Source organism: Anser anser (assembly GCF_964211835.1).
Source record: "Anser anser genome assembly, chromosome: 23".
Classification (NCBI taxonomy): Eukaryota; Metazoa; Chordata; class Aves; order Anseriformes; family Anatidae; genus Anser; species Anser anser.
In genome coordinates this window covers 2,202,555-2,222,464 of record NC_139744.1, presented here as the reverse complement: position 1 = coordinate 2,222,464, position 19,910 = coordinate 2,202,555, and the positions used below count along the sequence as shown (strand labels likewise).

Sequence of the window (19,910 nt, the reverse complement as noted above, 5' to 3'; positions counted from 1 at the left end):
CAGCGGTGTTTTAATTCTTGTCCTCGTGGCTGGCTGACTAATTAGCAGCTTCTGTCAGCATTAAACCCTGGAAGTTTTCAGAGCAGCGTGCAGCCCTGATTTTTGTGATCTTGACTCTTTTATCTGGTGGTGGCACACGCACGTGGCCGGGCATCCCGCTGCGTCTGCCTGAGGATGGGACAATTTCCATTGCTGGTTGCTCCTAGTGGCACAGCAAAGAGGCACACGGGGGCTCGGGGGCCACCTCTCTGCCCTGTGATGGCCAAAGCGAGGTCAGCGCAATGGGGCGAACCTTTGTCTTTTTTTTAACCCTGCAGGAAAGAGTTTTTGCTCCGTTCCCAGTGTTTTTTTCACTGCAGACAGATCCTAGACCTGGATTTTTCAGCATGGCCTGGCTACAGCCCAGGGGTGAGGGGGGGTTACAGCAGCACACCCGGTGCTCCCCACCTCCTGGTGTCCGCAGCATGTGCACGAGGCCGGTCCCGCAAGCAGGCTGCGCCCTCGTTGCTCATTTTGGGGTCTCCTGCATCCCTTGCCAGCTGCTTTTGGAAGAGGGACGGGTCCTGGCCTCATCCTGCCGGGAGCTTCAGCCTGGTGGATGAGGTCCAGCACCCGGAGGGATTTCTGGTCTCAAAACACTTCAATTGCTCTTCAGGCAGCAGCGTTTCCTGCGGTGGGGACCGTGCCCTGGTGCCAGCAGCCTTTGGGGTGGCTCCCTTCTCCAGGGTTTGGACAAAAACCGGTGCCTCATGTCAACAAACAGCTCCCTCTCCAAGGAGAGAAGCGCACAGAGGAGCTTATCCAGCAGCTGCCAGCCCTGACCACAAACGGGATGGATCTGGCTCGTGCATCGCGTCCCAGAGCTCCAGCGCTGAGCCCTTGCTGCTCCAGCTCAGCACCTCCAGGTGCTCCCGGCACCCAGCCACCCTGCACTCGCTGCCCACCCAGGAAGATTTTCCTGGGGGGTTTTCTGCCCCGGTGCTGCTCCAGCAGCCCCCGATCCGCATCTGAGCAGCAGCACGAGCCCAGCGTCGAGGGGGCTGGCGGGGGAGCACGAAATCTGGTTGGAATTAGGGCGCATCACTGGGGATCAGCCCGTGCACCGTGCTGGGGGGAGCCGGGGGTTCAAGTTCTGCACGCAAACGTCTCCCGGTGGCCCCCACCAAACGTCTTCCCTGGGGTTTCTGCAGATGTGTGTAATTGCTGGCCCCTGAGGTGGCGTAGAGCTTTGGCATTTGGCTCCCTGCGTGGCTCTGCTTCGGTATTTCCTGCGAGCCCAGGCGTTAATTCACGGGTACGGACCTTCGGTGAGAACTCAGCCGTGTTAGCAGGAAATAATTGAAGGCTTCGTACCGCTGCCTCGCACATCACCAGAACCATCCCCTGCTCTCTCCTCATTTAATCTGCAAGTCGCAAAGATGAAAAGAAAAAAGAGTGGTAGGAGCAGCAGCTAGGAATTAATACTTAAAACTAAAAAGGGCAGATCAGAGGCATCACAACAGGTACGTGGGATGGGACGTGCTGTCCTCTCCGGGAAGGAATTTCAACCCCACGAGCATCCTCCTAACCCCAAGCCTCTCCTTGCCTGGGCTGTCCCATGCCCCGCTCGCCAGCCCAAGGAGATTCAGCCGCACGCTTGCCAGCCCAGCTCGAGGTCTCATCCCCCGCCAGGTTATAAATAACCCACGGAGGGGAATTGATTCTGGAGGACCTTTGCAGCTCCTCGTCCTGCCGAGCCTGCCAGAGGAGATGCTGGTGATGCTCCCCGTGCCACGACCTTGGGCTGCGCTCTTGGAAAACAAACCAGGAGCAGCCAAAGAGCCGCCAGCCCCGAGCAGCCTCCCCGCCGGGCCCGCAGGAAGGTTTTTCGCTCGCCTGGGAGAGAAACAACCTGAGCCCAGGCGGAGCTGGATTTGACGAGGCTCCCAGTGAATCGAGGCCCCCGAATATTCATTTATTTATTTATTTGAAGCGCCGCTTTTCCCGTTGGTGTTTGTCATCTGTTCCCCTCCCGTCTCCCGAAGCACAGCACATGGCGCGGAGAGGCGCACGCACACGGGCGCTGTTTATTTCGGTCAGGAGCGCCGCTGCTTTGCATCCCTTTGAACTGCTGCGAGCGTTTCAGCACAGAAGATTTACTGTGCGGTGTGTGGCTGAAGTTTCTTTTGAGGAACCCTGAAGTGTTTATAGAGAGGGAAGGAGGAAAAAAAAAAAAAAAAAGCCCCGACAAGAGGAGCTTGTTACCGAGCCAGCGGCTGCCAGAGGATGCACTGGAAGCAGGGGGGGGGGCACGACCAGTCTGAGGCCCTGGGGGTCTCGGCATCAGGTCCTCCCCCCCCCGAGCAAAACCCTCCAATGCCCACTTCTGGGTGCATTTTATCACATTTATAGGGTGAAGCCTATAAATATCCCAACTCCAAATTTTCACGAAGTATTAGGAACTCTGCAGGCTTATTTTTGAGCATCATTATGAAAGGACTTTAAGGATTAAATGGTACTCGGATTAATCTTTGCTGCGAGAGGCGCGGTGTGCAGGACAAGCACTTTGGGGTGATTTGGGGGCTTCATGGGGGCTCCTGGGGTCACCATGCCTCTTCCCAGTCCAGGGGGGGCTGCCAGTCCTGCTTCAGCTCCAGGACGTGGCTGTCAGGTTGGGGGACACCTCATCAGCAGCCCCGTTTTCAGCCTTGTTCCCTGGCCCTGACTTTTCTAGGTTTGCAGATTTTCACCTCTCAATGTCAAATTTCTGTCCTCTCAGCTTTCCCGAGGAGGTAATTAGCAAGCAGGCATAATAGCAATTTAATAAGTGTGTCAAATTAGAGAGCCACTCGTGGTGTACGGCATGCTGTGCCTTTGGAGGAGCCCTTCCACAAGGTAGGGATGCACCAGGCTGCTTTTTATGGGGAAACACGGAGCAACCTGCTCGCTGGGCACATCCCCGCGTGGGTTCGCTCTCGGCAGCGTGCGGGGTGGGAGGTGGTGGGGCCGGGGCAGGGACCTGGCGTGACCCCGCTGTTTGAATCCGCGCCGGGTGGTGACAGCAGGGCAACCACAGAGGGGATTTGGAGGGGGAGCAACTTTGCAATAATTGGGGTTGGTGTTTCTGGAGGGAATGGGGAGCTGGGGCTCCGGGATCGTGCCCCCCACCGGTCGCAAGGGGAGCGCGCCCGGCTCCGAGGGTGGATTATTTGCGATGCTCCATTAATGCTCATGAGGCACAACACGTTTCTGGGCTGAAAACTCCCGGGGCAGGATGAGTTCGTATTTAGGCAGGGGATGAGTCAAGAGGATTTATAGGAAGCTGGCAGCCACCTGCACCCCAGGGTGCTCGTGTGCCCGGTGCCTTGCTGCAGTGCTCGGCGCGGGCACGGCACCAGCGAGCAGAGCATGGAGAGCCGGGGGGGCTGCCAGCATCCAGCTGTGGTCCAGCACCTGCCTGCCGGTCCTTAGCAGCGGAAAAGATGCTCAGTTCATCCTTACAAATGTTTATCTTCCTAAAGGTTCGGGCAAACCCTCTCTTTGGCGAGGAAGGCGGTGGTGTGGGCGCTTGGGAACTGTTGGCAGGCTGCGGAGTTTCCTCCTCCTGGTGGGCACCGAGAGGCAATTTCCTACCGCCCCCCCCGCCACCCCGACCAAAGGAGCTTTTTCTTCTCGTGCTGGGTGCAAGGAGCCTGGTTTCCCTGCGGTCCTGGCTGTTAAGCACCACGAGAAAAGCAGGCAGGGAGGATGAGGGATGCTGCGTGCTCAGGGCTCAGGGACGGGATCGAGCTGTGATCCCAAGGCGGGGGGGAAGGCGGCTGGGGAGAGGCTCAGGCTTGCGGCACATCGCTGCCTGCATCGCCCATCGGTACACCCACGGAGCCTGTTTCGGGCTGTGGATGGAGCAGAGGGGTCCCAGAGGTGGGGTGATCCCCCCGGGGGGGCACGGGCTGCCCCGCTGAGCCCTGCTGCCTGGTGGGCAGGGGGAGGACGGAACCGCAGGGTTCGGGGGGGGGGGGGGCACAGACAGGGGCTGGGTTGTGGGGGTCCCTCCCGAGCGGCCGAGCACAGGGAAGCGTTGTGCGCCCGCGAGCGAGCGGGGAAGGGGACAAAGGAGCCTCTGTGGAGGATTTGGCCTCTCTCTGCCTGCTCCAGCCCTCGGCAGCCGCTTTGCTCGGGTGTAAATAAATAAGTAAATAGCAGCAAACCCTGCGGAGCTGGGGGGGCGCAGGCCTTGGCTGTGATCACCCCCCTCCAGGCATCACCAGCTCCGTCCCACTGTGGGACCACGCTCGGGCACCCCACGGTCCCGCTCCCGTTGCCGAGAAGGGTGTCAGCTCCTCTGCCCTTTTCCACATGCTGACGAGGCGCTGGAAAAGCGAGTTTTTTTTTTAAGAAACATAAAACAAATAAAATTAGGTCTTCTGGTAAGGGATTAAATGAGTGCCCTCGGCTGTATTTATAGAAAGTTCAAAAGTAAATCTGTTCGCAGACTGAATAAATATTTTGCTCAGGCAGGCGAGATTTTCAGTTCATCTGTCTCGCAAAGCCTCGAGTGAGAGGGGAATTGATTTTCTTCAGCTTGAACAAGGCAAGCAACCCTCGAAACCAGATAGATAGCGAAGTCCCATTATCGGTTCAAATGGGGAAGCAGCTGGGAAATCATTTAAGGGAAAGTGAAAATGGAGCCGCTTTAGGGAGCAGCCCAAATCCCAGCGCCGGGCACGGCTCCGCTCGGGCATCGCTGCTGCACGGGGCACCGCCAAAGGTTGTCCCTGCACCGTGCTCACCCTTGGCTTTAGGCTGTTTGGTAGCAGAATCCCAGCTCCAGCAGCTTGCTAATTCAAGCACCTGGTGTTTGCAGCCCTGGGTTACTGCTAAGACAAGAGCTTAGCGCTGAGCTCTCGATAAAAGTCACCGCGGGGCAGCTCCGGCGTGACACCGACCTCCTGGGCTGCCCCGTCCTGCCCGGGACTGGGGCTGTCCCGCTGCCCTCCGCGTCATAAAAAATAAAAGGGAGGATTGTGGAAAAGAAAAACACCGCAAAGCCTTTGGCAGTGCTCTCCGCTCTCTTTTGGAGGAGCCTGTTTTCCAAGGGCGGACCATGTGAAACGAATATTTGCCTTGAAAAACTGCCTCGGCACCACCCGGGCAGCCTGCAAATGCAGCCGAGCCCGGGGCAGCCCCGGCATCACTCCACGCTCATCCTCCATCACCTTTTATCCCCAGCATCATCCTGCTGTGCCCCAGGCACCTTTCCAAGGTCATGGCCAGCGAGGGGGAGCCTGGGAAGTGGCCAAGGTGGGAGCAGTGACTTCCAGGGGATGGCACTGGGATGGGAGCAGGACACGGGGCAGGTTACAGCCGGAGAGGCTGGGAGCAGCGGCTGCGCCTCGCCGGGGTTTGCAACGGGAGGTCTGTCCATGGGGGGGCTAAAAAAAGCCGTGAGATGAGCAAAATGATCCGCGGAGTCACTGATCGCTCGCTTGCCCGCTGCTTTAGTCACCCACTACCCTAAACCGGTGTGGGGTTTGGTGCTGAGGGGGCACAAACTGGATCGTGAGCGCGTTAAATTGCTGTGGCCGAAAAAAACGAAGTGCTGCTGCTGCAGGCACGGCTGCTGGCACCAGATGGATCACTGGAGGTGCTCAATTAGCGGTGGCTCTCTAATAAAACCGTTGATTAATACCGGTGGAAGTGCTGCGGAGTGGCAGGTGCTCTGCGCTGAGATGCTCTCCGGTCCCTGGCATCGCAGCTCCTGCTTTTTGGGTGTCCCTGGGGACAGGAGCTGCCGTGCCCCACGCAGGGCTCGGTGGCGGTGGAGGAGGCAGGTCCCAGCCTCCCGCTCCTCGGGGGGGAAAGCCTCGAGTCCTTCCAGCAGAAATTCTGCCTGGAGAGCCTGGATTCGTCACGCCGCTTTCTCATGCACCTGACCTGGAAATAGCGCGAAAGGGACGAGTTGGGGCTGGAAAACAGGCCCCCAGCACCGGTCCCTGCCATGGCTCTGCGGAAAGCCCCCTTCCTTGCTCACCCTCTGGTCTGGGTGCCTGGGGACCACAGCACGATTTGTCTCGGAGCATCCCGGTGAGGGGATGGAGGTGACTGCTCAGGTCCTGGTGAGGTGATGGAGGTTATGGCTCAGGCCTCGTCGGTAGCTGCAGAGGCAGAGGGACCGATGCAGGTGGGTGCTGGCACCGGGGGGGCCGTGCTGGCCGCCTGGGCGGGCTCTGCCACAGCTCTGCTGCTCCGCTGCTGCCGCTCGGCCTCCCCGCCTCGCCCGGCCTCCCTGCCTCCCCCCAAGCGCCCCGCACGAAGAGTCCTTTTAGCCGAGCAACCCAGCCGTGCCGAAGCCAAGCGCTCGTGAAAAGGGCCTGTCTTCGAGCAGGAAAGAGCCATAAAGGGCCTATTTATGTAGCTGGCTCCTTGCAATGTTTTCAGACACGGCCCTCGCATGTTTTCATAACAACAACGCCTCCACCTCCCGCCAGCTGCCAGCAGAGCCCAGCCCAGCCTCCGCCGAGCCCGGCCTCCGTCCTCCGCCTGCGTCCCCGGGGGCCCTGGGGTGGCCGCGGTCGGTGCCGGGGCATCGCCGTGCCCGCGGGCATCTCGGTGCTGCTCCAGCTGTGCTTTATTTCAGCCGGCAGCTGGCCAGCATCATCAGGCAGCAGCAGGGTGCTCGTGCTGGGGGTGAAATAGGGAGCCCTGCTCCCATCACCGTGCACAGCTGCATTTGGGATTGTGCACCGGGGCTGGGGGGATCTCTGGGGCTCCCTGGCCCCAGGTGCAGTTTGCACACCCCTGCCTTGGCTGCCTCCTCACGTTGCCCACCCGTGAACATGCTCAGAACCTTGGCAAGGGTGGGCAGTGGGGTCTGGCACCCCGATGTCCTGGGATGTGGCCTTGCCAGCGCCTCTGCCCAGTCCCCTTGCCGGCGTGTCCCCCTGCAACACGCTGATGGGCGGTGATAACGGCAGGAGGAGCCTTCCAGCCCCCAGTGCTGCAGCGGAGCTCCCTGTGAGCCTCCACCCCTGTGTCCAGCCCTGCTGGCCCCTCTGGATCGTGCCCCACCGGGTGATGCTAAGGCAGCTGCTGCGATGACGCCGTTACCAGTGCTGGTGGTGTGATGTGTGCCGGGAGGTGGCTGCACGGTGGAGCAGGGAGGAGCTGGGTCCCCACGCGCTCAGCTCTGGGGTGCAGGAGGGAGCCATCGCCCTGCAGAAAACCCCAAACAAAGTGAATATCTGGAGGCATCAGAGAGGGTGACAGGTTATGGACCTGCCCTGCCTCCCTGGCCCCGCAGAACCAGCGCTGTGGCGCGTACGGCGCACGGCTACGCGCGCTCGGTGCCAGCTGCCTGCAGCCACGTGTTTGCCATGGCAGGGAGACAAGCGGCTTTTCACGAACCCATTTGCAAATTCCTTTTAAACAGGAAAGCTGGCCCACTAGAGGTCCTTAAATAACGTCAATGGTGCTGCCCAAATAAATATCGGAGCTGCAACCTGCCAGCCGACACGCGCGTCCTTCTGGTCCTCTCGGAGCAAAGGTTTCTCCATTTAATTGGGCACGCACGCTTCTCTCCTGACACCGGCGACCTCTGCCTACTCGAAGGATGCTCACAGTGCCCAGAGGGGGCTCCTGCAGCTTTCAGAGCTGCTGTAAGAGCCAAGGGAGTGAGCAACAGCAGCTTCCAGGAGCTGTATTTGTTTGGAAATAACCAAAGAAAGCCAAAGCAGCGTGCGGAGAGGAGCTGCGTAATTCGGGCCACGCTTATCGCTGACAGTAAACCCCAGCTCTACGATTCTTTTCCTTCTGTCCTCTAGCCAGAGAGTCATGTATAACTTCATTAGCCCATATCCAGGAGACGCTGAAAGATGTGGACAATTAATTATCATCTGTCCTCTTTCATTCCCTGCCTGTCAGTGATGGCTTTCCAGTAGTGCGAAGACAAGTCCGTGCCGAAAGCTAAGAGGAGCCGAGGCAAGGAGCCAGGGCGATGAAGGTGTTCCCCTCTTCTGGTGCAGGGGTGGAGGAACACGGCCCCTGCTCAGAGGGAAATTTGGGTGATGGAGCAGCCTGCCTGGCCCCGCCAGTGCACTGAAATCAGTTCTGGGATGTGTTTTGACGAGCCCCTCGAAATAATATCGCTGATTCGGGGTGTCCAGCAGCCAGGAGGCACTGCCCAGGGGATTGCTTTTATTTGCCTGCATTTTGGTTACGTGCTTCGAGCCGGGCACAAAGCGGGAGGCAGCCGCGGCTCCTCCTGCTCGTGCCTCCCGAATCGGGGAGGTTTCTGTGGCCCTGGCCCTGGCCGGAGAGCAGAGCCCTGTCTGCAGCCTCCTTTGGAGCAAAACTGCTTTTTAAAGAGGCCGTGATGAAGCAGCTGCACTGCCCTAATTTGCCGATGGCTGATGTCCTAGAAATGCGGTCGGAGACACGGAGGTAACATCAGGACTCGGGAGTGCAAATGTCCCACGTGAGGGGGGCTGAGGCTGGCAGGGCACGGAGGCAGGGGGGCCGCGGAGGCAGGGGGCGATGCCAGCGCACCGTGCTCGTCCCCCTGCCCTCCTTCTGGCTGCAAGGTGAGCTCTCAGAGGCTGTGACACGATTAAATGGAAGCCGGTGGCTGCTAATTGGAAGAATGGGAGGAGAGAGCCTCCTGAACGCCAGCTCCCACATGGGAAAAAGCCCCTCTGGATGCCCACATCAGCTTCAGGTCGTCCCTACTGCCTACCCCAAGACAAAAATGTGCAGCACAGAGAGAGATGTTGGTTTCAGCATTTGCTGAAGGGCTTTTAAAGCTTTAACCCCTTTTAGGCTGCCCAAATTTTAGCTAGAAGCGACAGCCACACGCAGCCCTGTTGTTGAATTGCCCCGTGCTCCTGGTCGCTGCTGACCTGTGCTCGCAGGTAAATGGTGACCGAGGGGGTGCTGCGGGGCCCTGGCACCCCAAAATCACCACGGGGCTCCCACCGAGCCAGGACCACAGCCGGGCATGGGGCCGGTGCTCCCTGACCCCCATGGGTGACAGCAGCGAGCCCTGCGGGGTCCTGCCCCTACCCCCCTCAGCTCCCGGTTACTAATTGCCCCGCAGAAAGCATTCCTCACAAGTTTCCTTCATAAGAAACAATAAGCGCAGGCTTTGATTTAGCTCTCCTTTGCCTTTCCTCCTCTCTTTTTAATTTTTTTTTCCCTTCCTACCCCTAATGAAGAAACCCTTTTGATCACACCGGGTTCAGGCTCCGTAACGAGCATCCCCGTTTGTGCTGGGGGGCTGTCAGCCTGATAACATGACAAGGCGTCTCCTCTCCGTCTCACGCACCACGAATTATTTCTTCCACTATCTCTTTGTACTGTCTCTGGGATAAATTACCGCTTCCAGGATTAGCAGATGGGCTTGTCAACCAGCAAAGCATCCTTAAACCCTTAGATTATACGCTGCCCAGCGTGAAGCGCTGGCCGCTGCGGCTTGACCGAGGCTGAAGGAAAGTGGTTGTGCGGGGAATTGTCAGGCGGGCTTGAAAGCAAATTGCTTTGCCAATTTATTTTCTTTCCTGTGTGTGAACATGTTTTTCTTAAAGGGATGCTGTCACATTAAATACGGAACTGCCAACCGCCGGCATTAAAAAATCATGGGGCGTCCCATTTTCCTTCCTCCCACTCGAAATTCTAAAAAAAAAACAATAAATTTGGGGTTCTTTTCATTTGTCATCTAGAGAGCTAAAGAGGCTTTTTCAAGTTTTTCTGGCAGTCGGGAGCTTTGGAAACTTCAGAGTCATCACCGACACTGCAGATCTGGGCCAGATGGTGCCAAGGAAAATGAGCAGTGGGGCGGCCCTTTGGGCTTTGCTTTAACCAGAATCGGGCTTTCTCTCCCAGCCCTTTCTCTCCAGAAGTTCATGTTTTTGGCAGGCAGCTCTCACAGGGTCGGGAGAGTAGTCACGGTGGGAAAGCACTCAGGGAGTGTTTAGTTCCCTCTGAAATTGATGGGGCTGAAACACGTGCTTGCATGCAGATTTTCCCAAAATTTGTACTTTTATACTGATACTCGTCACCATTAAGCCTGGACTCTGTTACGCATGCTGCGACTGACGCAGGATGCTGTACCCCAGCCTTTACCTTTCCAGGCACTTTTTTAGGGAAGCTAATGAGAGCAGTTTTCTTACGTTGTCACAAAACCTTCATTTTTAGCAGTTACCCAGAAGGATACAGAAGAACTTGGGGAAGGAAACTGGGCGTTTGTCAGAACCCAGCAGCTCCGGGGTACCTCTTTTAGCACACATCCAGGAGAGCTGTTTGAAAACAGCTTGGATTTTTGGCAGGTGCTCGGTGATTTCTCCTTCCCTGGGCTGTGCCCAATCCCCACGTCAGTGGCTGCAGTTACTGGGGTTGGGGCTGTAACCGCAGCAGCCCCAGCTGGGTCGCGTTGGCCAGGGCCATAAGAAGGGCAGGGGAGATGCCCTTGGGGTTTGCAAGTTGGGTGCTCTGCTCCTGGATTTAGTACCCCAGGTAGAGTCTGCTTTGCCCCCTGCCACGAAGCTCCGGTAGGTCCTGATGTGCTCCTTTGTTTTGGGGGTCAGGTCTGGGGGGATTTTGCTTTGGCTTTAGTGGTGTTTGGTGCTGCTCCCTCTTGAGTTTAAGCTCTTGTGTGTGTAAACCTGGGACGTGGGGAGGTACTGGTGTTGTAATCCTGTCCTGGGGGTTAAAAAAACACCCAATCCAGGGTCATGAAAGCTTTGGAGAAGAAAGAAGCGGTGCAAAGTCTTGCGCTACTGTTAACTTTTGAATAAATATTGCTTTAACGGCTGGCTCATGGTCAGCAGCATTGGGCTTATTTGCTGCATGCCCCACGAGGCTGAGCGCCCCACGGGTGCCCTGGAGCCGCCCCCAGAAGGTTGGGTGTCTGGTGACTTTTGGTCTAATAAAGCACCGGGCTTACTTTGATGGGGTGACTCAAAACACTGCGTGGATTTAAACGGATCCCCTTGCAGATATCTTTACTTGATACCACTGCAATGGCTGGATTTCAAATGTCACTTACTTAGCACTATGAAATAATTAATTCAGCTTGTGTTACAGGAGCCTGCAGGAGCTCAGACTTAAATTGGAGAGCTCCCGTGTTAGCAGTTACACACAAACATGCCTAAAAGCCAGTTTCTGCCCCCAAAATATTGCAACCTAAGTGCAGGTGAGAGGGGGCACAAGCCCAGCAGGACGGGCTCAGCCCGTGGGTCGCTGTGTTTGCTGTAATTCGAGGCCTCCGAGCTTTGCTTTGCTTCTTTAAGTGGCTCCGGCACAAAAAATAGCGGTAACAATCTGGGTTCGGCTCCGCTGAGTGAGCAGCATTAGCTGCTGCTCTTCCTGAGCAGAGACTTTTAAAGTTTAATGTGATAATCTCGTCCCGAGTCCTTCAAATGTGGTAAGTCGCGTCCTCCTGGACCCTGCGGGAGCGGGCGCAAGGCAGCGCTGCGGCCTCGGACCCATCCCTTGGGATAGCCCTTATCTGAAGTTTTTCAAGATAATGAGCTTCTGGGGGGGGTCAGGGAGGAGCTGGGTGGTTAGTCCTGGAGCAGAGCCTCGGAGGGCTCTTGGGACCAAGCGTGGCCAAAGCTGTGCCACGTGCATTGCTGCCCGGTGGCTCCTGGCTCTGCGTGCCCGCTGGCACCGTGCCCGGAGGAGATGCTGCTATTGCACAAGCGGTGCCTGGGTTTGATTTCAGGGGGATTTGGGAAAAAAAAAAATAATAATAATAATAAAAATGTAGAGACTAGGAAGAGCCAGTGAGGAGCGGCTCAGCCAAAACTTGCGCCGCGGCTGCATCGGGTTGCACTCCCTGCTCTATTTTAAGAGGCAAACAGCCCGGTGGCGGCGGGGAGCAGCCGGAGCCGTCGTCTACCAGCCCCCCGGACCGGGGCATCGCTCTTTTGGCAGGAGGTGATTGATGGTGTGCTGGCCTGCGTGCAGGGGGTGGCACGGCTGCCTGCTCCCCAAAGCTTGCTTGAGCCACGTGTTTTAGCCCTGTCCTGGCGTGACACAGCTTATCCGTGCCCTGCGCTGCTCCTGCTCACAGCTGGCCGGCTTCGTGGTGCTGCAAGCCCCGGAGCTGCTGGTCTGGGTCCTCAGGTGGCTTTTTGCCCTTGTTGTGTTTCGGCATCCTGCAGGGGTGCGGTGCTGGGGGGCCACGGTTGTCCTGGAGGGACCGGGACCTTGGGTCCTGCTTGGCCATCCGGCTCTGTCCCCTGGTGTCCTGCTGGGAGGGCTGAGTCAGTCTGCTAAATTAAGGCTTGGGAATTTTGGGTGGAAGCGCGACAGGGGCTGGAGAAGGACCTTTGACAGCAGCCCCAGCACAGCAGGGTTCACACACTTGCCGAGCCCCTGCGATTCAAGCACGTACTTGAGCGGAGTAGGACAAAAAATGATTTATGGTGTAGATGTCCTCCACGGCACCAAGCACGGTGTGCCGCCTCACTGGTGGCATTGGGGTGCCAAAACCACCGCGGTGTGCATGGCCTTGCTGGTGTGGGGGCTTCTCTGAGAGCGGGACCCTCAGCTCCTGTGGCTCTGCCCCAGTCTGTGCCGGTCGCAAGAAACCTGAAGGATTTTGTGATCTTGAAGGAATTCCTCAGCCAGGAGAGCAGCAGCCGGGTGGGATGATGAATCGCGCTCTCCTCAATCTTTCCTCTCCTGCTGCTCTCTTACGCTGTGCTAACAGTTACAGCTAAACCCCTGGGGACAAAATGTCAGGCTCTCGGTGTGCATTTACTTTTTTTTTCCTCTGCTGATGGAAGCACAGGGTGGGTCACCTCCGTGATCTGCAGCAAGCGCGGGCGAGCCCCATGGTCCCCTGCCCGTAACCCAGTCAAGGTGCTGCATTCACAAGAGCCACGTGCTCACTGGATGTGGAGAGCAAGTCATTTGTTTTAAAAAGAATCAGCCCCATGTGCTTTTCCTGCCCTACTGCTGCTGCATCTTGTACCTTGTTACCCCGCTGCTCTTCCCTTTCTGTCCCTGGTGATGCTGATTAACCCCCTTGCTACAGACACAGAGCACAAAGCTAAAGGATTGCAGGACCCTTGGGTAGAAAATCAGATGTATTCTTAGTGTTTTGTTTCCTGGGACTGGTGGGTGCTGCTGTGATGCTGCTGCAGAACAGACGTGTTCTTGCCTGCCCGGTGTCCCCTCGGTTCGGGCTGTGACTGTCCTCGTTTGAGATGCGCTGACTCAGGGAACGCGCCGAGTTAATGATGCTGATGTGCAAATGAGAGGACGGGCACAGCCGTGTTGTCCTCCGCGTGCTGGTGGTGCTGCGGGATGTCCTGTGCCCTTCAGTGCATGGGAATGGGGCAGAGGCTGTTGGGGTGGGAGGCAGCCTGGGCACCCTGCGGGGGGGGGGTCAGACCGCAATGTGGTGGTGGTCGGTGGGGGAGCCCCCGCCTGCTCCGCTCCCTGTGCCCTCAGCCAGCCCTGGGCTCAAAGTAATCCTCGCTTTGAGGAGCGATGGTTTACGTGCTGATCCCAAAACGTGCCTCGCCCCAGCATTAGCAGAACATATGCTGGGGCTGTGGGGAGGGCGGGGGGGGCTGGTTTTATGTGGTGTTATGAAATGCTGAGCACAAGGCGGGCACAGACAGGGCTCTCTGAAATCTGTGGTCTGCCCTCAGCTGCTCCATCTTAGCCCAGGACACCAGAGCATCTCCTGCTGTCCCTGCAGCTCTGGGACATCTCCATCCTCCCAGCAGGCAGGACCCCATGTCCCTAGGGCTGGCTGCCCTCGCATCCCTCCCCCTGAGCCTGGCACCCCTCTGCGAAGCCACCCGGGGCATTTTCTGGGTCTGACCTTCGAGGAAGCTTCCCCATCTCCTCATTCACGAGCAGAGCTGATGTCAGGTGCCCTCGCCCCGCTCTTGGCTCAAGGTAACTCCTACAGTCACAGCAGGTGCCAACTGGCAGGAGGCTCCCCCGCGTGACGCTCGGGGCTCTGGCAAAAACTCGCTGAGAAGCGAGTGCCGAGCTCCCAATATTCGCCCGGGCTCTGGTGCGGAGGCTGCTGATGAGGGCTGATTTAGTGGCGATCGAACCGCGCTTGAAGTGCTCCTTGAAACCTGAGCCAGGAGTTGGAGGCTCTGCCGGCGGCGTAGGGGCGGCTGCGCTGCCCAAGCACACGGCAGAGGCTGGACTGCGGGCGGCCGAGCTCCAGCTTCATCCAGGTAAGAGCCCGTGCCACCGGGGCAGGACAGCAGGGATCGCTGCCTTGCCCTGAGCTTTGATGGAGCAGCCGGGAGTCCCTTGGTGCTGCTGGCAAAAGCTGCACCAGGAGCAGAGAGGTCGCAGGGGGGAGCGGGGCTCCAAGCCTGATCCCACTGCTGGCGACTTCGTGCACTCAAACCTATTTTAATGGGGGCGTGCTCTGAGCTGCAAGGATGGTTTTAAGTAGGAAAGCATGAACAGAGGTAGAAATGAGATGGAGTGATTTCAGCCCTGCTGGGGTGAGAGTGTTTTTCTGGCTTTTCTGCAGATTTTGGCAAACATGAGCAGGGCCACTGCAAAAAGGCTGTTGCTTGGGGTGGCGGGTTAGCTGGGTTTTGTGACAGCTGCTGGTGGTGACTTTCATGCTAATTGTTCTATTTCTGTTGCTTTTATTCAATATTATATGCCCTCGTGCACAAATAAAGGAAGCAGATTCAAAGTTATGAAATTATGTGAACTCAAACAAGATTACCATTTTTCTAATCTCTTACTCTTAGCAAATTCACTCAGACTTCTGGTTAAGGCTGTCCTGGTTTGGCATTACTGGATGGAGTAGGTCTTCAGCACTGTTGATGTGCCCCAAATCTGTGGTAGATGCAGTTTTATTGGGGTTGAGGTTCTGGCCGTGTGTGGGGTTGGTCGTGTTCAGGCCCAGCAGAACAGAAAACAGCCGCGGGATGCGGTAAATGCAGGAAGGGGCCCAATGCTGCCTGCCAGGGTGGTGGGTGCTTGGGTGCTGGATGGGGGCCCCTGGGGATAAACCTGGGCAGGCACTTGGGTTTCATCTACACGAATTTCTGTCTAGGCTGTGTTTTCTGCTGGGGAGAGCTTGGTGAGAGCAGTCCTCAACCACTCAGTATCAGAGCAGAGACAATGGACCAAATGCCCATTGAATCCATGCTCCTGTCAGTATTTCAGCCTGGCCTTAAATATTCAGTGCCTTTCCTCAACCCATGGAGTTGCTTTTCTGCACGCAAGGCCTGTCCTTTGTACTAAAACCCAGCTATTTTGGAGGTTTTAGGGGGCCCCAGCATGAGGGGTGGGTGGTGCAACATCTCTGCCATGTCCCCTGGGCTCCAGCTCCTCAACGACAGGCTGGGGGCGCATAAATGTGTCAGCGCGTTGCAGGTGCCTGCTGGCACTGCCTTTGATTCCCCTGCTCCTGCCTGCTGGGGGACGGGGACTGCTCTTTACTGTGAGCTGCTCAGCAGGAGAAATCCAGCCCTGCCTGCACCTTGGTGTGTCCTGGCATCCCGAGGTATGTGCACACGTGCCCGCGCACGCAAAGCGACTGCTGTGTGTTAGCACGGACCCCGCTTTCCAGTGCCTGGGTGGGAACTGATGTTTTTGGAAGAGTTTGGTTCCCGTTTGGGAGCATGTCCCAGCACGGGGCTGCTTCAAAACCTGGCACTGGCTGCGCAGATCAGCCGACGGTGTCCCCAAAGAGGGACAACTGAGGCTGCGACCCCCAACTGAGGGTGCAAGGATGAGAGGTTTTCCTAGGGGAATCAATGGCAGCAGCCAGCACAACGGGGTACAGAGGATGAGGGATGTAACACTGCCTGCTCCAGCCGTTCATCTCCATACATTTCACCCATCATTAAATCCCAAATCAGTACATCTGGGGTTGGCTTGCTCTGAGGTGTGGTGGCAGCTCCCTGGGAGTGGGGTCATGGAGCAGGGCGATTTAACCCCTGGCTGTCATGTGCGGGTAGATCAAGGCGTTGGGAATTGAGTTGTAAATTAGGCTTGGTGGTAGGTGGATGCCCAGAGCTGAGATTGGGGTGAGAGAAGTGCCCTGCACGCCTTTAACCCTGGGTTATTTTTGCTGGGTGAGGCAGAGGTGAGCCCTCCAAGCTGCCCCGGTCGCTGGGGGCACGCTTCAATGCTTTCTGCTCACAGCCTTAGGTGAGTCTGGAAATGCTTAAAAACTTTCTGCTCCTTGGTAGCTGGGTTATCGCTCTGTGCATCCTAAGGACAGGGCAAAACCAGCCCTGAGGTGCTCAGCTGCGGGTCCCCAAGGGGCTGAAATGAATTTGGGTTGTGGCATCAGTGTAACTGGTGCCAGGGATGCGGCGTCCTTGGAGCAGCACCAGCCCTGCCCCGATGCAAATGCATCTGGGCTCGCTCTTGGGTGGTGAAATCGTTCGTGGTGGGACTGTGAACTGTGTGGGGCTGAACTGGGTGGTCAGCGGCTGCAAAATGTCTGGAGTGCGTGGAATTACACGTCCTAGCCAGGCACAGCTTTGCTCTCTCACTTCCCTTTCGCCCGCACCAATGCACTTCGGAAGGGAGGCAAGTCCTGCGCCGCCTATAAAACAGCACTTATTTCGGGTATTTAACGCATGGATTTTAAATCTTACCCAACGTTTGTCACCGCTTTACAGCCTTTTGCAGCCCATGTTTATGGTGCTATTAAAAAAGAGGGAGAGACCTGGGGTTATGGACTATGATACAGGAGCATAAAACTGACCTTAAGATGAAGAACCGGCTGCATGGAGTTGTCTGCTGGGGCTGGAGGGATGAGGTTGGGTTGCTGTGACTCACGGGAGATGAGGGGACTGTTGTCCCCAAATCAATATATTAGCTTGGACCGCGATCAATAATAAAATTAAAAATAATAGATTTTTAGGGGAAACTCTGTTGAGCTGGGTCAATGGGGAGCTGCAAGAGCAGGCTGGTGGCTGGGTGCGCATGGGATGCTCAGGGTCTGGAGGAACAAGGGTTTGTGTGGCTGGGGGCTTGCCGTGCCCCCCAGGAGTACTGAACCAGCCGGGAAACCTCTCACGGGGGGAGGAGAAGCCCTTTGAGGCAGCACCCGCTGCTGCGGTGACACCTAAGCTGCTCTGACCTTCTTTGATTTCAGAGAGATTTGGACATCTGTCAGGGAGCGTTTCGCACCCGTCAGGAGCCCCTCTCCCGAAGCGGAGGCTCCGAGCACAGGGCAGTTAAACTGCAGACAGGAGGAGGCATCCCGGCCTCTGGAGGTCTTGGTGATGCTGGTGGCCGCGGGATCATTCTGCTCCCCGCGGGCAGTTTAAAGCTGGGCAGAGGTGGGCGAGTGGCAGCTTGGTCCCTGGGGAGCCCTGCCTCCATCAGGAGGCCCCCCCAAAAAGATGAGGCCGCTTGTGGTCCTCCATGGAGAGGCTGGAAGCGCTGCCCCAGCAGCTCTGTAGGGCTGGGGTATGGGGACCCTGGGTTTGGCTCAGAGCCCCTCTGGGGTTGCTTTCGTAGGAGGGAAACTGAGGCACGGTGGCTCAGTCGTCACCGTGCCTCAGTTTCCCTCCTTTGAAAGCGACCCCTTCTCATGCGGGGGCACCACTGGAACAAAAACCCAGGCAGGAGAGAGGCAGGATGAGGGCTGGGGTGGCTGTGGGGGGGGGTTATCAGCACCCCAGCCCCACATTAGGGCTCTGCAGGGGGGTGCTGGGTGCCTCCAGAGCGTCCGTGGCGCTCTGCTGACAAGGAGAAATCCTCCCCAAAGGAGCTGTCAGTCGTGGAGACCGGCTCCTCTGCGCGCACACAGGGCTGGCAAGCCCCGGATTGCCAAATTTCAGGTCCTGACACCTGAGAAGCAGAAGAGGCCCCGAAGGCCGAGGAGAAATTAAGTGAATGAGATGGGCACGCAGGCGATTAGGGCAGAGCTTTTAAATACTGCAACGGGAGACGGCCCGGGGAGCCTCGGTCTAATCAGAGCAGCAGCAGCTCCTTTTTATAAGACGGGGGGGATTTTGGGGATACTTTGCCCGTATAACGTTCCAATTTTAGCTGTGCATCCCTGGGTGTGATTGCATTATAAATACCCAGGGAGGGGAACGTGCCAGGTGCACCCAAGGACCTGCCTTCGCCCCTGGGTGTCCCGCCGTGTCCCCAAGGCCCTGTTTCACGTTCCTGGTGCTGATCATCTCCCCGACCTGCTCTCGGGCTGCTCTGCTGGTGGTGTTTTCTGGTATGGGCCCTCCCCAGGGTCCCCATGGGGTCCCCTGCCCCTCCAGGTGCTATCGACTGCTGTGGGTTTTGAGGAGTGTCCGTAAATGAGGTGTTTTTGTTGGATGGGGCGGCTCTGCTGCAAGGAGGCTCTGCTGCAAGGAAGCTCAGCTCGGCCCGAGTCCTGGAGGCTTAATTTAAAAGCATCAAGTGTTTTTTATTAAACATTAGGTTGTTTTAAATATTATCCGTGTCTTCTTGAGCCTTTCAGGGCTGGATAATGTTTTTTCACTCATCTCCAAACCAGGGGGTGTACGTTTTCTTTCACTTTCATTGCAAGGTGAAGCTGGAGCTTCAGGAAAAATCCTAAAGGCTTGAGAGAAAATCCAGAGTTCACAGGTCCCAGGCAGCTGCACAGGGGGACCTCAGGCACCTAGACTCTTCTGCCAAGAACTAGATTTACTTACTTTTAATGTAAAGCTCCTTTTACGCTCTGCTTAGCATATTTTTAGCTGGCGAAGCAGGAGTTTAAGGATGTATTGGTGACACTTTTGGCTAACCATGGCATGACTTAGGTGGATCGGGACTTTGGGTGGTGGCTGGGCTGTGCTGCTGCCCCGAGCACAGCTGGAGCACGTTGTTGGGGTCCTGGTCCAGCTCTGCACCCAAACCCTTGTCCGAGAAGCTCGCCCGAGGTGACCTGAGCTCCTGCAGCGGGGCTGTGGGGTTTGGGGCTCAGTTCCAGTCTGTGCCCACGGAGGATGGGTGGCAGGATGGGGCGCACAGCCACGCACCCATGGGAGGGACGGCGAGCTGCTCTCCCTCCATCACTGCAGCTCCCAGCCCCTCTGCGTGCTGCCTCTCTCCCTTTGCTCGCTTTTTATCATTTTTGACCGTATCAAAGGTGGAAAAAAAAAAAAGGCAGAGCGGCTGCGCCATCGTGGGGCTGCTGGCAGGAGCTGCATTGCCCAGACCGCCCGGCTCAGCTCCGGGTCTGCGCCCCGGGGGTTTTTCACCCAGCCTCGGGGTTTGGTCGCTTGAATTGCTCTTGTCTGGTCTTAATGCAGCGAAATCCGCTTGGTGCATGCAGCTTCCTCCAGGGGTGGGTGGCTGTGCCAGGTGCCTGTGCCAAAATTGTGCTCTCTGCATGAGAGGGGACTTTTGGGCACCTGGGCTCTCTGCTGAGCCCTGAAGAGCTGCTTGGCAGTAAGGCAGGGATGCTCCTCGGAGCACTGAAATCCCAGAGGGATATCTTGGGGAAGAAAAAAAAAAAATCAAAAATTAGGAAGCTTTAAGCCACTGGGAGCAGTTGCTGGGAGGAAGCTTTCCAGGCTGGTGCCACACCAAGCCGTGGTGGTGGCAGTGGCATTTCAGGCTGCCCATTGCCTCTGCTCCTCACCTCTAATCCCCGAGGGGTGCCCAGGTCACCTGCTGAGCGCATCCCATGGGTGCCAGCTGCGTTGCTGCACAATGAGACCTGGGGGTCTGTCTCATGGACCCTGGGCACCCCTGTCCCCGCTCGTGGCCCCTTGGGGTGGCTCGGTGCTGGCGCAGCGTGCCCGCCCGTGCTTGTAAGGGGCAGCTGCCCGCTCCGAGGTGGTAACAGGATCGCAGGGCTCGGGTGACCTTCGCGCCTCCTCCAGGCTCCGTGCTGGGTGTCCCAGTGGTTCCTGCTCCAGGGTCACACCCCTGAAGCAACAGGGGGCCGTGGGGACTGTCCCCAGCTGACCCCTGGGGCCGTGGGCAGCTCTTCCCTGCGC

At 57.4% G+C, this 19,910-nt stretch overlaps 1 protein-coding gene across 2 annotated transcripts in view; it reads left to right on the top strand.

Moving 5' to 3' along the window:
- LOC310885649 (uncharacterized protein C17orf113) overlaps nucleotides 1–19,910 on the top strand; it is a 55,710-nt gene that overhangs the window by 4,806 nt on the left and 30,994 nt on the right. Inside the window, exon 1 of one of the 2 annotated variants that reach the window (XM_083809236.1) lies at nucleotides 10,399–10,520. The exons of the other annotated variant lie outside the window; for it this stretch is intronic. The gene's annotated coding sequence lies outside the window, so the exon portion shown is untranslated. Of the gene's footprint in view, nucleotides 1–10,398; nucleotides 10,521–19,910 lie in introns of those variants that run through there. 2 annotated transcript variants of the gene reach the window in all.